This window comes from Rhinopithecus bieti, unplaced genomic scaffold (assembly GCF_001698545.2).
Source record: "Rhinopithecus bieti isolate Rb0 unplaced genomic scaffold, ASM169854v2 scaffold_12088, whole genome shotgun sequence".
Lineage (NCBI taxonomy): Eukaryota > Metazoa > Chordata > Mammalia > Primates > Cercopithecidae > Rhinopithecus > Rhinopithecus bieti.
In genome coordinates, this window is record NW_016807975.1 from 245,010 (window position 1) to 261,736 (window position 16,727).

Here is a 16,727-nt window from a genome sequence, read left to right on the forward strand (position 1 = left end):
TCCATGTTTAAAACCCAAGAAACAACCAGAATATAGTATATAACTTCCCTTAGCCTCAGAGAAGGACTCTGTAAATTCCCTTCTCCATCTGAGATGCATTTTCTGACATCTGATATTACAGTGTTCTCCATTAACTGTAAACTTGAAGGGGTTGATAGCTTATAAAAGTAGATTTAGTTAATGCAAAATAAAAGGTTACTTCTATAGAACAATTTTACACTTGGCTACCATCTTTCCAATAATTTTGCATCCAGCCACCTCCATTTGCTGTGTGAAGAGTCCAGTTTTGGAAGACATGTATTATTGAAACAGCATATTGTGTGCCAAGATACCAGTGCTGACCAGATGCATCTGGCATTTCCCTGATACTAGTTAACAATTACCAAATGTTAAAATTATCACAAGAAAAGTAATGCTGATATCTGACAGTGCCATAGAAAGAAATGGCAAAACCTTTTTCAGTCTCTTTAGAACAACCTAACTACATATTATGAGACATGATTTGTGATACTGCAACAAGGCTGAATCAAGAGATGATTAATGAAGAATTTATGAAATATTCAAGGGTTTATGATACATACATTTTGGGTAAAATGTTTACTTCTTTTAGCGGAGCTTAAGATTTCACATTTTCTATTCCATTTCCTACCCCAAAGGAACAATTTAAGGGAAATACTCCAAACTATTTATCCTAAAGTTTTATGTATTTAAGAGGCTTAAAATTTTAGTTTGGATTTGAATCAATGTTTTCGGTCTATATTTCAATCTTCTGCTACAAGAATAACCATAAACAGCCATTAGTGTATGTGATTATTATTATGTATTATTTACATATTATGTATCTCATTGCTAGATTGTTCTTCATTTGACTAAAGTGATAAAAATTCCATCAAGGCTAAGTACCCATTGTATTTTTGTGTTATATACTTCTTCGGTGGATCATTAAATTCTTTGACTCATCAGCAAACTTCAGCAGGCTACTGAGTTGTTTCATGTGTTTTTGCTTTGGGATTCTAGTCCTCTACAAATGCCAATACAACTCACTCATAAGAGTACCCAAAGCACAACTTTTGGTCTGCAAACTGCTCCGAGATGGCAAGAGAAAGAAGATCATTACAAATAATAGCTCAGAAGGAAAACAACACACTAGAATGAACAAAGAATAAGAGCTTATAGATGTATGTGAGACAAAGCCTTCTTAAATAGAAAAACTACACTGTAAATTATATAATAACCTCTAGTGTTGTGGTATAGGTGAAAATTATTTCTTAATATAACTAGTTTTTGCTAAGACTCTCCATCATGTAATAAATAATGAACAACTATTTGATTCTTATTTATGGTTATATGAGATAGGGAAGGGATGAATAGAAATTGCTTCAGCTCATAATGGTTTACAACTATCAAATTTTTTATTTTGGACTGTAACTTTCACCTAGAGAAAAATACAAGGAAGGGCATCATGGCATGGCTAAAGGTACAGTTATTTTAAAATAGCAGTCCCAAGGTGTAAAAGCACAGTTACTTTATCATGAGAGAATGTGTATGACAGACATTACCTCATCTCTGAACTTTGCCCAGTTCCTTGTTCTTTTTCTCAATTGTAGTCACTCTTAAACTCTGGGGATGAAGGAAAACCTATGGTGAGGTGGAGGGATGAAACTGTTGTCTGTATTGTACACTCTCTAATAATTATGAAAATATAAAACTGTTACTGTTTATAGACTTCTTAGAACCATATTTGGCAGTACTTTAATACAATATGTAGATGGGTGAGAAGATTTTCTAAGTGCATGACTACAAAAATAAAGAAAGTAGACAAGTAAATTAATCAATCTGACTTTATAACAAATTTTTAAATTCCCCAAAATTTAGAAATAAGCTCCAAAACTTCAATACCAAAACCTATCTGAAGGGAACCTTGCCAGGAAAATAGTCACAAGGTATATGACAGACTAAAAGTTGATGTTTTAATAAATCAAGGGCTATCATGTATCAATAGAAATATAGAATGCAGAATAAATAATAGTGATAAGTCATCTTGTCACTGTTATATGCCCTTTAGACTGGCAAACATTGGAATGCTGGCTAATGCCAAGTGTTGGAGTAGAAGTGAGGATGTAGGAAGACTTAGGCACTACTAGTGAAAACATTGATTGCAGAAGCCATTCCGTGGAGATACCTGGCAGTATTGTGTGCAATTCTCTCTCTCTCTCTACACACACACACACACACACACACACACACACACACACACACTCACTCTACAATCCGGCAATTTCATTGCTGGATAAATATCACAAAGTAATACACTGATCTATAAAGGGACAAGTTCAAGGTGTTCATGGCAATGTCACTGGGATAGGTAGAAGACGAAGCAGGCTAAAGAAGTGGGTGACATGGTGGGTACAAACCGCAGGGTTGTAGCTAGCAGTGAGAAGCAGTAGACTTGGTGGACACAAAAGAACATGGATAGATCCTTTTTTTTTTTTTTTTTTTTTTTTTTTTGATTTTTTTTTTTGAGATGGAGTCTTGCCCTGTCATCTAGGCTGGAGTGCAGTGGCTCGATCTCAGCTCACTAAAACCTCCATCTCCCAGGTTCAAGTGATTCTCCCACCTCAGCCTCCTGAGTAGCCGGGATTACAGGTGCCTGCCACCACTCCCGGCTAATTTTTGTATTTTTAGTAGAGACGGGGTTTCACCATTTTGGTCAGGCTGGTCTCGAACTCCTGACCTCAAGTGATCCACCCACCTCGGCCTCCCAAAGTGCTGGGATTACAGATGTGAGCCACTGCACACGGCCAGATAGATCTTAAAAGCAGAGACTTGTGTTGAATGTATATGTGTACACATGTATGTATATTTGTGTGTATGTGTGTGTGTGTCTGTATATACACACACAATGCTGGGGCCTTGTGCAACCACTGATGACACTGTGTCTGCAACTGAAAAATATGATTAGCTCAACCTTCTGCTACCTGAGGTCTGGAAAGAAACTAGCCAAAGACTTGGCTAGATAAGATCATAAGGGAAATCTCTGGAGTGATGGAAATATTCTGTATCTTGTTCTGTGTGATAGTCACATGGTATGTACCTTTGTCAAAATACAACAAACTGTAGACCTAAGATCTGTGCATATTGTAGTCTGTTAATGAAATGTCAATGAAAATATATACACATTTGTATATATACATACATGTAATAAATGTAATAGAAGGGAACTTATAATACTATATTATAGATACATATATCACAAAAGTATAAAGAAATTTTAACAAAATATATATTAAAAATGTATTAAACATATTAAAATGGTTGCTGAGGAGGGGATGGATAGAAATGGGAACAAGGATATAAGGGGTTAAATAAATCACAATGCTGGGGACTTGTGTAACCACTAATGACACTATGTCTCCAATTGAGGAATATGATTAGCTCAACCTTCTACAACCTGAGGTCTGGAAAAAAACTGCAAATAAAATAGAAAATGTGACATGACCGCTAATGAGAGAAATAAGAAATACATATGGTTAGTAAAAATATAAAGAATCTTCAAAGTTCATCAGAGTCTGCTAACAGAGACAGATACATGCCAGTTGACCACACAACAAGCCTGTAATATAAGGTTCTCACCTGAGACAGTTGCTGTCATACTTAGCACAAAAAGCCATGTGGAAAACACAGCTGGTTTTCCAACTCAACCACAGCTCTCAATCCCCTGCTCATTTATTTGATACTCGTAATAGAGGTGGAAAAATACCATGTACTTACATTTCCTAACTTTCATGCAGTTAGAGCTGCCAGTTCATACTGTTTTTGACTAGCATGATGTAAAGAAAATTTTGGACGAGTCTTTGTTTTCTTGACAGAATTCAAGTGAAACCTCTTGCTTTATACTTTCCTTCTTTTCCTGCTTTGAAGGTAGGTGTGATTGCTGGAACTGTGATACTATTTTATCACTATGAGGCAAAACACATAGAAAAGAAAAGCTAAAACCTGATGGTAGGGAAGCATAACACACAAAAGAGCTTGAAATCTGTGATGACATCATTGAGTTACTGCACCAATACTAGCAACAGTCCACTACCAGTCTTCTTCTTATCTGAGGGAATCAAATTCCTATTTATTTAAAACATATATAGTATGTTATTCTGCTACTTCTGAACAGAATCAAAGCAATAGATTTGGAAATTTCTGGCCTATGGAATACTGTGGGACAAGTGACCCTCCAATCAAAAGAAATGTCAGAAATGGACCAAAGTGTCAGAAATGCCAGAATATCCCATGATATTCTTGGAAGTGAGCACATATGCTACTTCAAGGGTTCCTTTCTTTTTCTTTTTTATCAATAGCTGGTATGAATAGAACTATCTCTATTAAAAGAGGGCTATACTTAACATAGGAAGTATGGATAGATATTAGAAAAAAGAAAGGAAACATAAATGAAGGACAAATAAAAATTTACATGGAAAGAAGAATTACTTTGGGAAGCCGAAAATTTTGATAAAAGTCTCCTTGCTTTGAAATAAATTAAGGAAAGCAAAGGTTTGTGACAAAATTTCAGAAGAAGAGATACAAAGAGAGCAAAAAGGAGTTAAAACAGCAAAACACAAGCAGTAGATAGAAATAAGCTGGTGGAACTCAAAAGAAATGCAGCATAAGAATAAAATGATTATCAACATGAAAGATTGTTTAGAGGCAGTCCAAAACAGAACTCATAGAGGACAAATACCAATCATGAACATAGGAGACTGGTTTGAAAAGCAGTCATTCAAAATAAAATGCAAACAATGAAAAATATCAAAGTAATTCGACTCTGAAAATAGAAAATGGGAAGTGGTTGTCTGGGTGGAAGAGGAGACTTGGCTAGATGAGAACAGGAGGGAAATCTCTGGAGTGATGGAAATATTCTGTATCTGGTTTTGTGTGATGGTTACATAGTGTATACATTTGCCAAAGTCAACAAAGTGAAGACTTAAGATCTATGCATTTTGCAGTATGTGAATTAGATGTCAACAAAAAATATGCAAAAGTGATTAAACAGTAGATATGAACGACAGAAAAAGGCAATCTAAAACATTCAACAATTGAATCTATTTTATTTGTTGAGTTTATTAAATTTATTTTAGACAAAGTATTCAGCAATCCATAGGAACAAGAGTTTCCTATAATAAAAAATCAGAATCTGCACAGGAAATGAATACACTATGTTCTAGGGACAATAAGCTTATTGTCCTTATTTAATAAGGACAATGGAAAAATCCTATGACTTTAAAAAAAACTCTGTATCTTGAAAATTGCACACATAATTTCTCAAAAAATAAACCTAGATTCAAATAAACAGTTAAAACCCAAACTGAAGAAAACCTAAAAAAAATTTTTTTAAAACATACTCTATATTAATATATATGAGGTATGGCTAAAATGAGGTTGAGAGAAAATCTTTTCACCTTCAACATCTCACTAAGGGCAGAAACGTGTAAAACATCTTAAACTCAAAGAGAAAATTATGTAAATAAATAAATTGATGGATAAACGTGCAAAGCCAAGAAAAGCAAAAGAAACCAATAAAGTTAAAATCAGGAATTATTGAATTGGAAAATCAACTAACCAGCCAGCAGATGAAAGTCTTTAGCAGAACCAATGCATACATTCAGAAACTTACCATTACAAACAGTACAACAAAACAGATACATCATTAAGTACTCTAACCAAGGACAAAACATACCAATTAAAAATAGGGATGAAAATGGGAAAATAATTACAGATATACGAGAAATGTTTTAAAGCTTTTTGAGACTTAACCAGTGTTTGTCAAGTTACTGCAAATGAATGTTTTATAAGAAGCAAATTCTTCCTGGGCCCTGGTTTATTCGACCAGTCTGGCGATTTTTGTTGTAATAGAAAAGTTCAAACTATTTTTTATCATTATCACCAATAATTGATAACATATGTTGAACATCTATTTTGTGCCAGGTATCCTGCCACACTCTTTTCATACATCATAACATTTAATTTCCAAAACTTCACTATGAAGCTGTTATCAGTTATATTTCATTGGTTCTGAGACACCCAACTTTCTCACATTTTACTGTCATTAAGATTGTCATAGGCCTCACAATAAATGGCATCATACAATTATAATATCAGGTATTTTCCTTTTATAATATATAAAATGGTGCCACTGATAATCAATGACATACATCTTGGATTAAATGAAATAAATAGTAATCATTTTATAAGTGAAGAGACAGAGAGAACAAGGTTTAACAACACATACAAGGTCACACTGAAGAGGTTTCAGCACAAGTCAGTCTCATACCGAATCCCTTCATAATCCCACACTTTGTCCTTCATTATCTCATTGTAAATGACAATCACAATCTATGCTTTCTTTCTATATCATTCATCGTCTATATTTTATTCTATTTATTGTGATTCTTTTACTTATATTCTCTCCATCAGTTTGGAAGTGACTCATTACATGTCAATAGGAATCAACAATAAATGTGTAATGCGCACTTATTATGCACTAGGTTTTGTGTTTAAAGGCACATAGAAAATAAATGTTTAATTTTCCATGTTGAAAATAGTAAGGGAAGAGACTTCCCTTTGCTTAGAGTATTTATTTACTTTAGAAAACTTACCAGTTGTTTCTCTGTCTCTTTGTAAGTCATGAAAAGCTAAATTAGCCTTTTGTCTGCTGTATGGTCCAGGAATTCTTTCTCCAGGACCTGGGAACGATTTCTTTGAAATGCAATCATTAAGGAAGACAGCATCCCTATCTACCAGTTTCAGTGGGAGGGGAGAAGCTTAACTTTGGTGGATGCCTTGCTCCAAGTTGCAAAACTACCTCTTGTGATAAAGATATTAGAAATTTGTTTTTCCTTTGGATAAAGTCAATTAGCTAACAAGATGGTCACCTAATTACCAAATGATTTAGAATGAATTCTGCGTGACAAACTGTGCCATCATGTCCTCTTACATGAGGACTAGTTATAGTTTGTCTTGAGAGCATGTATGTAATGATTTGTTTCTGCTTGGTAAGATTTCTTTCTGCTTCTGTAATCTCTTAGCAAAATGTGTGTGATGTGCGTTGCATTCTAATTTAATGCTTATGCAATAAAAATAGCTTTCTTTCTCTTCCACTTTGGTTAGGAGGAGATTTTGTTTATAATTACATTTTCAAACTGTAAGGACTAAAAGTTAACTAGTAAAGAGTTAAATAATTGTTTGGAATGATTTGATTATGCAAATTTATTCCATCACAATGGTCACATCAGTTTGTGCTTATACACATGATTTTATGCTTCCGTAAGTATGTCTAATATTACTCCTTTCCCCGTAACTAAACATTTAAAGACCAAACAGCTGCTGCTTTGTTGAAGAAAAGGTGGTGAGTTGATCCATGGAGCACACAGTTGGCATTGATGTGTGCTGAATTAATATGCCACGTGCACCAGCTGTCATGTCATTGCCAAGACTGTAAGTTTGAAATGATCTAAGAATTCTGCATTCAGGCTGGTGAAAAGCCTGGCACCATGATGGATGCCTGAGGAATGAGCTCTACTTAGCCTTCCACTAATACCACACGTCATGCTTTTTCTTTATAGTTCCAGTAGTTGAAAGTTTATTAATATCTTATTTTTATCAATTTTAGAAAAGAGCTCAATTTGCAACTAAAATATCTGGGAGGGAGAGGGTTACGGGGCAAGACACTTAAAGAGAAATCATATGCAGAAATGAGTTCTGGGTTGTGTGGTCCTTTATTCAATCAGAATGCAGAAGTCTTACTGCACTGCACAAAGCTTTCTCTGGTCAACTTTAGATAATAAAGAGACAATCACATCATTTAGTTCTCATATTTGGTTAATATTTGCAAAGCCCAATTTTAAGGTTTATTTGAAACTATATTGGGCTTGCTTCTTGCTCTGTTCTTGATTGCATAGCTGTTATTTTTTCCACTTTGCCTTTGGTGACCTTGATTATTAATAACCACAACACATAAACCAACTACATGAGTAACCATGTACCTTTTCCCCTCTTTAGCTAAAATGTGATTGAGGTAAGTATTGGTTGGAGTCTCTTTAAAGAGTGGAAAAGATATAATGTAAAAATTAGTGCTTTGAGTACGGTATGTAATAATTTGGACAACAGGAAATGCCATTTGCTGTTTTATGTAATTGAACCATAAGGGCTGACCAGAGAGCCCTGACTGCAAGACAGACAGGGGTCTCAGCAGCTCAACTGGTATGAGTTTAAGTGAAATTGGTCCAACTGTGGGGCCTGGCTCCTGTAAATGATTCTGAGTGGTCTAAATTAATTTCTGAGTGGAGACTCAGTGAACTTGAGGGGAATTTTTGGAGGGAGAAATTGTAGGCTTTAGTATATGGTTGAAATGAGAGATGCACAAATGCGTAGAATCAAGAGTAATGCCATGGTATTTCCCTTGGGTATCTAGGTGAACGTTGCACTGTTAACTAAGGTGCTGTCAACAAGGGAGAAAAATTGGTTTAAATGAGGGAGATACTAAGACCATAGCTGGACAGTTTATTTTTCTCCTTAAAGACAAAATAAAAGCCTGAGGAGTATTTTGAGGGGTAGATACATCTAGGTGATAGGTACAGTACCTACTTAGGCCATGTTAAGACTTATATCACACGGATTAGGAGAAGAATGCACCCCTCTCCCAGTTGCTCAGACCCAAACTTAAAGTCTTTTATGTCTCCTCTCTTTCTCTTCCAATTCATATCCAATCCAGTAGCAAATATGTCAGCTCCTTACGTATCCAGAAACGAAGCTTCACTGCAACCACCCTGGTCTAAGCTAGCATCAATTGTTGTCTAGGTACTAGCCTCATCCTTCCCCTAGTAGCCAGAAAAGTTTATTTCCACACAACAGACATAGGGATATTTTAAAAACCTAAGACTGTTTAAAATAGTTTCTCATGCCACTCAAAAGTAAAAGCCATAGTCCTTTTCCACATGGTCCTCTACCACCTGGTCCCCGGCTGTCATTGTGGCCCTTATTTTTATTTGCTACTACTCATTGCACTTCAGCCACACTGGCTCCCATAACAAACTCCATTAACAAACTTGGGGCCTTTGTACCTCCCACTCACTTTCCCTGGAATGCCCTTCCACAGATATTTTATGTTATTTCTCTTGTTTCATTCAAGTCTTTGCTCAATTGTCACCTGCACAGATCGTCTCTGATCATTCTATCCAAATAGTACGTGAGTCATGTTGTCATGCTCTATCCCTTACTTGATTTATTGCTTATAGGACTTACATTGTCATTATTTTGTTTTTGTTTTACTTGTTTATGTATTGCATTTATTCATTATCTACCTGTCTGTGTCTGTCTGTCTGTCTGTCTGTCTATCTATCTATCTATCTATCTATCTATCTATCTATGCTTATTGTCTGCTTTCCTCTAACAGGAAGTAAACTGTGCAAGGATAGGAACTTCTTTTGTGTTCACCACTGTTTTACCAATGCCTAGAACATAGCCTGACACAAAGATGCTCTGTAAATACTGGTTGAATCAATCAGTCAATTCGCTCATTTAATAAATTTGCCAGCGACGATGGCAGATAATGGATTCCCATTCATTCAAATGGTGAGAATATATAATATACATCACAGTTTAATGAAAAGAATAAGAAATATGAATTCAGGAATATTTAATTGTTTTGGGAAAGTTACTTAAGCTTTATTAATCCTTGTTTATCTTCTATAAAAGAGGATAAAATGATAATGCCCATAGATTTAATACAGAAATGAGCACTCATGTCTATAAATGTTCAGCATGTTTTTGGCATCCATTTAGTTACTCATGCGATTGTAGTTACCCAAGCGATTGTAGCTATTATCATTCGAGATATTGTCATGGCCCTGAAGGAGTTCACATTGTTGAAAAGACCAAACACATGAGTAGGATTACAACACAGTGTTAAAGGAATTTTGATAGAAAAGAGCACATGGTATAGGTGATATTCAAATACTTGATAGCTGGTAGAGTCAGAACACTGATCAATCAGAAGGGAAATTGGCTTTAAAATCCAGCCAGTGACCATTCTGATACACACTGTTTAAGTATAAATACTGGGAATGGGACACAGATGAGAGATACTGTACTCTTCTAGAAAAAAAATCCAGATGCCCTATCAATTCAGATAATCCTCCCAATGGCCCCAGTAACTCAGGAACTATTGGCCTGATATCGAACACTGGCCTTAAACTTATGCCTGATTCCTTGTTACTTCTAATCTGGTTGGGAATGAAATATTCCATAATAGGCCAATGGGTATTTATCCTGTTCCCTGAGTTAACCCCTGTGATGTCCTGTTGGTCTGATTTCAATACCCAAGTGACCAACCCTAATAGAAATTGCTCCAACTTTTAGCATCACACCTTACTATTATTTCCCACATGGAGTCTCTGTATCCTGTCTCTCTGTGTATGTCCATACAGGTGTCATCCTTTTTTTTTTTCTCACTGGAGAATGACACAGTCCCTGGGCCTTGGAATCTGTAGATAAACCAGCCTGAGGTTGCCTGTATGCTTACCCAGACTTTGGAATTTTCCCATCTGTATTAGTCAGCACTCTCTAAAGGGACAGAACTAATAGGATACATGTATATATGAAGGGAAGTTTATTAGAATTGACTCACACAGTTACAAGGTGAAGTCCCGCAATAGGCCATCTGCAAGCTGAGGAGCAAGGAAACCAGTCCAAGTCCCAAAACCTCAAAAGTGGGGAAGCTGACAGTGCAGCCTGCAGTCTGTGGCTGAAGGCCCTGGCAAATCACTGATGTAAGTCCAAGAGTCGAAATTTGTAGAACTTGGAATCTGTTGTTCGAGGGCAGAAAGCATCCAGCACAGGAGAGAGATGGAGGCTGGAAGACTCAGCAAGTCTGCTCTTTCCAACTTCTAGCTGCTTTATTCTAGCCGTGCTGGCAGCTGATTAGATAGTACCCACCTAGATTGAGGGTGGCTCTGCCTCCCCAGTCCACTGACTCAAATGTTAATCTCTTTTGGCAATACCCTCACAGACACACCCAGGAACAATACTTTGCATCCTTCGATCCTATCAAGTTAACACTTAATAGTAACCATCACGCCTTCCATACATCTCCTCTTCTCCTTTTGCTTGCCTTGGTCATCCCACAGGACATTCCATTCAAACCACCCCTGAGAGGTGGGAAGAGAGTGAATCCATGATTGGGAAGGGCAGTCTCAGACAGTAACTAAACTGGTACAAGCGCTTGGGAAAGGGGTAGGGAGAGAGGAATGCTGTATGGGAACACTAGAAAAGCATTTTTTTTAAAGAAATTATTAGTAACTATGTCACAAATATGGTATTATGTTATACAGGTAATTCCAAAGTGTGAGTATGTGTGTCTACATATGTATTTCAATTAAATTACTTCGACTATAACAATCCAACCCAAGCCAACAAAATTAAGTTATTTATTATAACTGTAATCTGTGTATGAATGTAAGGGATAATATTGACAATCCTTTTAGTATCAAACCAAGCCTGTGCCTTTTACACATCTACGCTGTCCTGATGCCATGTAGCCAGTACTCAGATATAAAGAGTTCTGAACAGTAAAGCCATGTTTATAATTAAAATTCTCTTCCTTTGATCAATGTTTGGACTTCTTAGCTGGCTCCTGCGTTCACCAAGATCCTGAACTCTTGCCTTGCGTACAGCTAGGGTCCTAGTGCTTACTCTTCAGAAGTAACTGATGACAGATACATATTGGCTTGACCTTTGAACCCTGAATATCCTTCTTAGATGTGGCATCTGGTTCCTCAGAGTATGTGACTCTCCTTTTCCACGTGCCCCTAAATATAATTTGTAATTAGTATTCTGTATGAATTGAATTATTCTAAATTGCTATAAGGTTTGTTCTTAAGTATCTTAACCATTATTCTGTCACACACTCCAAACTTTTTTTTATAGTAACCACATAGTATATCTAGAAATAACAATTATGGAAAGCAAAAGAAAGTGTATTCTGGGTCCACATAGAATTAATGAGGTTTTCTGATATACATTTTAGTCTCTTAATACATACTCAATATTTATTCATCATTGACAATAAGATCTGCATAGCTAATGTAGACAAAGGAAAGTCTCGAATAAAATAATAGTTCTAAAATAAAAATTAGAGGTCAGAGAAACCAAAGGTCAAAATCTAAGAGGTATATGCTATTAAAGAGTCATGTTCCAATTTTCACACTGTAAAAGTAGTAGAAAGTAAAATCAAAAGGAATGATCTAGCATATTGGATTACTTGTTCATAGAAATAATGGCAAGAGAAAGGGGATTAGGACAGTTCAAGGGGTCTGTGAAGGGGACAGAGAATGAACAAGAAATATTTCCACTTCTTTTCAAGGCAAAGGCACTATTAACTTGACAAATGGTTAGTTCATGGTTGTGCTGTTGATCACATATATTTATAGTGTCAGAAAGATGTGGTGTGACAATGAGAAATTAGGGTAGTTTGAAACTGTGGTTAGCAAAACAAAGGCAGAAAATAAATGAAAATTGCCTTAAAAGTTTCCAAGATAATGGGGAATAAAGAATCCATGGCCATTTGCCATCCCCTAAAGCTCCCTAGCATTTGGCTATCAAAATCAATAGAGTTAAATTTATCTAAGAATGCTACCAGCACCCAAAGTTGATAATTTCAAAGGGAAACATCTAAGAGCTTAAATTCATTAAAAAGATTATGCCAAGAGCTTTTGATGAATACTTCCCCAGTCTTAAAACATATTTCCCTAAGCTAGAGTTGGGAGGGATAAGATAAAAGGGAACGTGAACTGGGGGATCCTAGAAATAGCGAAATTGACAGCATGTTAGGAATGTAGCAAGATCTGAGACAGAAATGACTGCAGATACACAGGCAGATAAACTATACATAGTCTTGAAGAAAAATGTTCCATGTCCTTAGCATGAAACTAAAATAGCAAAGGAAGTGCAGAGGGCTCCAGTGTATGGTTTTGAGTACCCATGGGGCATATGGGTAGCTGAGTCCTCCCAGGCAGAGCAATTATCCTTCCCTGTACATATACCTGGCGTCTATGATGCTGTCTATATGGTCTGTCAATTTTTGATGTAGACTTGTATTCATCAGCAGCTTGAATGACCTAGAGAACTTCCAGCAAGGACTTTATCCTTCATTATACCCTAAGACATTGGCATCTGACTTAAGCTGTGTAGAAACTCGTCGACCATATATACAATGTCCAGTGATGCCCACAAACTTAGGAAGCAATGTAGGCTCTCATGGATGAAGGAGAGGGAAGTACTTGCTTTGGGGGTAAGGTTGAATAAGCATTGTAGTTACATTTTTATTGAATCTAACACATGGCGCTCCATAAATGGTGTGTTGATTGTTATCATCATTATTATTTTATTTAATGCATGTTATTTGTCATTTTGGGAAAAATAATCCTTTAAATAACCCCTGAAGCTATTGCAGCAGAGAAATACATAAACTAGCTGAACTCATAGTCAAGACTCTGATGCTCGATGACCAGTCTTCCTCACAATGCCATGTCAAAATTGGACTTGCCTCTGGCTGGGGTGGCTGTTAGCATATCTAATAGGTAAAAAACTATTTTTCTAGGCTTGATTAATATTTGCATTACACTTCTGGGAAACATTTTGCACTTCACTTGTCACAACTTATCTATGTGTTTTATTCTTTTTTATCTTTATGAATATAATAATGATCTAACTGCCATGCCTCTCTCTATATTCCCTAAGGTTGGTTCAAATGGTATGTTTGACTAGCAGTGGCCCACTGTGTCCTTTAATGGTCAAACCTTTCTTTCTAAAGCTGCACTGCTGACTGAAGGGATAACCTTTTTTATTCATTCAAATAATGTTTATTACGACCCTGGCCTCAAAGAACTTAAGAGTCTGTTGGAGGGGATAGACAGTTGAATAAGTCAAACTGATTATTATGCAATTAAATACCTATGTGAACTAATGTTAAATTTTTGAAAATTTAACAAACCACATGATGGGAGATTCTCAAGACTACAGTAGTGCATAATGGAGGGCCCTCCAACCAGATGGGGGGGTGAGATGGTCTTCATTAAAGGCTTTTTTGAGGAAGAGCTATTTGTACTGAGATTAAAAGGATATGCATGACTTTAATAAACCAGGGGAGGGGAGGGGAGGAATGGGGATTGAGAAGACCATTTGAGGACAAATATTTTGCTAGACTGCAGTTTGATTTCCCAGCAGTGAAGAAGGGGGTTTTATACTGCTGATTTTCATTAATTCATTCAGCATGGATTTATTGAACACTTATTGCATGCCGAGGCTTTAAAATATACTGGGAATACAATGATGAGGAAATGGCTATTCCCTTGGCTGTTTATTTATGCAATCACTGATTTGTTTAGCTTGCAGTCTAGTTGGGACAGACTAATTAAATGATAACAAAATAAAGTATAAAATTTCAAATGCAGCAGTGCTATAATAGATACAAGATACATTTGTAATATGTGATAAGAGTAAATCTTCTCTGAATTGATATTCTTAAGCTAATAGTTGAAGGATCTGTAGGTATTTACTAGGAGAAGATGAGAAGTTAATTTTAAGACAAAATAGAAGAAAGCCAGTGTTAGCGAAGAGAGTATCAGAGAAAGTATGGTATAAAGTGAAAATGGAGAAGTAGGGGGAGGCTAAGCCATGCAGAGGGTTATAAGTACGATGTGTTAGTCTGGGTCCACCAAGAAACAGAAGCCCAGACAGGGTCTTATTAGGGGGAATGGCTATGTGAAAAGAAATAGAAAAGGGTCAAGGAGATCTGGGAGAACCTGTAGACCATGCTATAACTTGAGTGGAAGCATCTTAGACTGATATTCAATCTAAAGAAATTCAATAAAGGTTCAATAAAAGGATATCTAGCACCAAAATCCACAAACAAAGGAGTACCCTGCCTCCTAAATTAGGTCTGCCTTAGTATTGTTGGAGAGCCGGCCATGTGTGGTATGGCTTATGGAGGCAAGCAGAGATGGATTTCAAACATTAGCATCTTTGAATGTTTTGGATTGCACCTCTGAGGTCACTTAACGCATTCTTCTGAGTTTATAACATCTTTAAACTGGTAGTTATGTCTATCAACAGGATGAGATTAAAGATAAATTTTGTCAAGTATAGCTTTTCTCTTAACATTTGTAAGGATATCTTTTCATAATCAGACATTTTATGTTTTGCTGTATTCAAATCTATCAATATTTTCCTTTATATTCCTTTCTTTTGTTTACAATGTTTTATCTGTGTCTGTGCAGCTTATTTTAGCACTTTAGAGCATATGGACTTTAAACTTGCTGGGTTAAAATCATGTCCCTGTAACTATATAACCTTGGATACTTTTCTTAATAAAAAATAATATTTATTGTAAAAGGACTGAAATAACAACAAACAGTCTCTCAGACCACAGTGCAATCAAATTAGAACTCAGGATTAAGAAACTCACTCAAAACCACACAACTACATGGAAATTGAACACTCTGCCCCTGAATGACTCATTGGTAAATAATGAAATTAAGGCAGAAATCAAGAAGTTCTTTGAAACCAGTGAGAACAAAGAGACAATGTACCCGAATCTCTGGGATGCAGCTAAAGCAGTGTTAAGAGGGAAATTTATAGCACTAAATGCCCATATCAGAAAGCTAGAAAGATCTCAAATCAACACCCTAATATCACAATTGAAAGAACTAGAGAAGCAAGAGCAAACAAATCCAAAAGCTAGAAGAAGACAAGAAATAACTAAGATCAGAGCGGTACTGAGGCAGATAGAAACACATAAAGCCCTGCAAAAAATCAGTCCGGGTCCTGGTTTTTTGAAAGAATTAATGGAATAGATAGACTGATAGCTTGATTAATAAAGAAGAAAAGAGAGATGAATCAAATTGACACAATAAAAATGATAAAGGGGATATACGCACTGACCCCACAGAAATGCAAACTACCATCAGAGAATACTATAAACACCTCTATGCAAATAAACTGGAAAATCTAGAAGAAATAGATAAATTCCTGGACATGTACACCCTCCCAAGACCGGACACATACACCTTCCAAACCAGGAAGAAGTCAAATCCTTGAATAGACCAATAAAAGTTCTGAAATTGAGGCAGTAATAAATAGCCTACCAACCAAAAAAAGCCCAGGACCAGACAGATTCACAGCCGAATTCTACCAGAGGTACAAAAGGAAGCCAGTACCATTCCTTCAGAAACTACTCTAAACAATCAAAAAGGAGGGACTCCTCCCTCCTTCATTTTATGAGGCCAGAATCATCCTGATACAAAAACCTGACAGAGACACAACAAAAAAAGAAAACTTCAGGCCAATATCCCTGATGAACATTGATGCAAAAATCCTCAGTAAAATACTGGCAAACTGAATCCAGCAGCACATCAAAAAGTTTATCCAACATGGTCAAGTCAGTTTCATCCCTGGGAAGCAAGGCTCTTTCAACATACATAAACCAATAAATGTAATCTGTCACATAAACAGAACCAATGACATAAACCATATGACTATCTCAATAGATGCAGAAAAGGCCTTTGATAAAATCCAACATCCCTTCATGCTGAAAACTCTGAATAAACTAGGTACTGATGGAATATGTCTCAAAATAATAAGAGCTACTTATGACAAACCCACAGCAAATATCATACTGAATG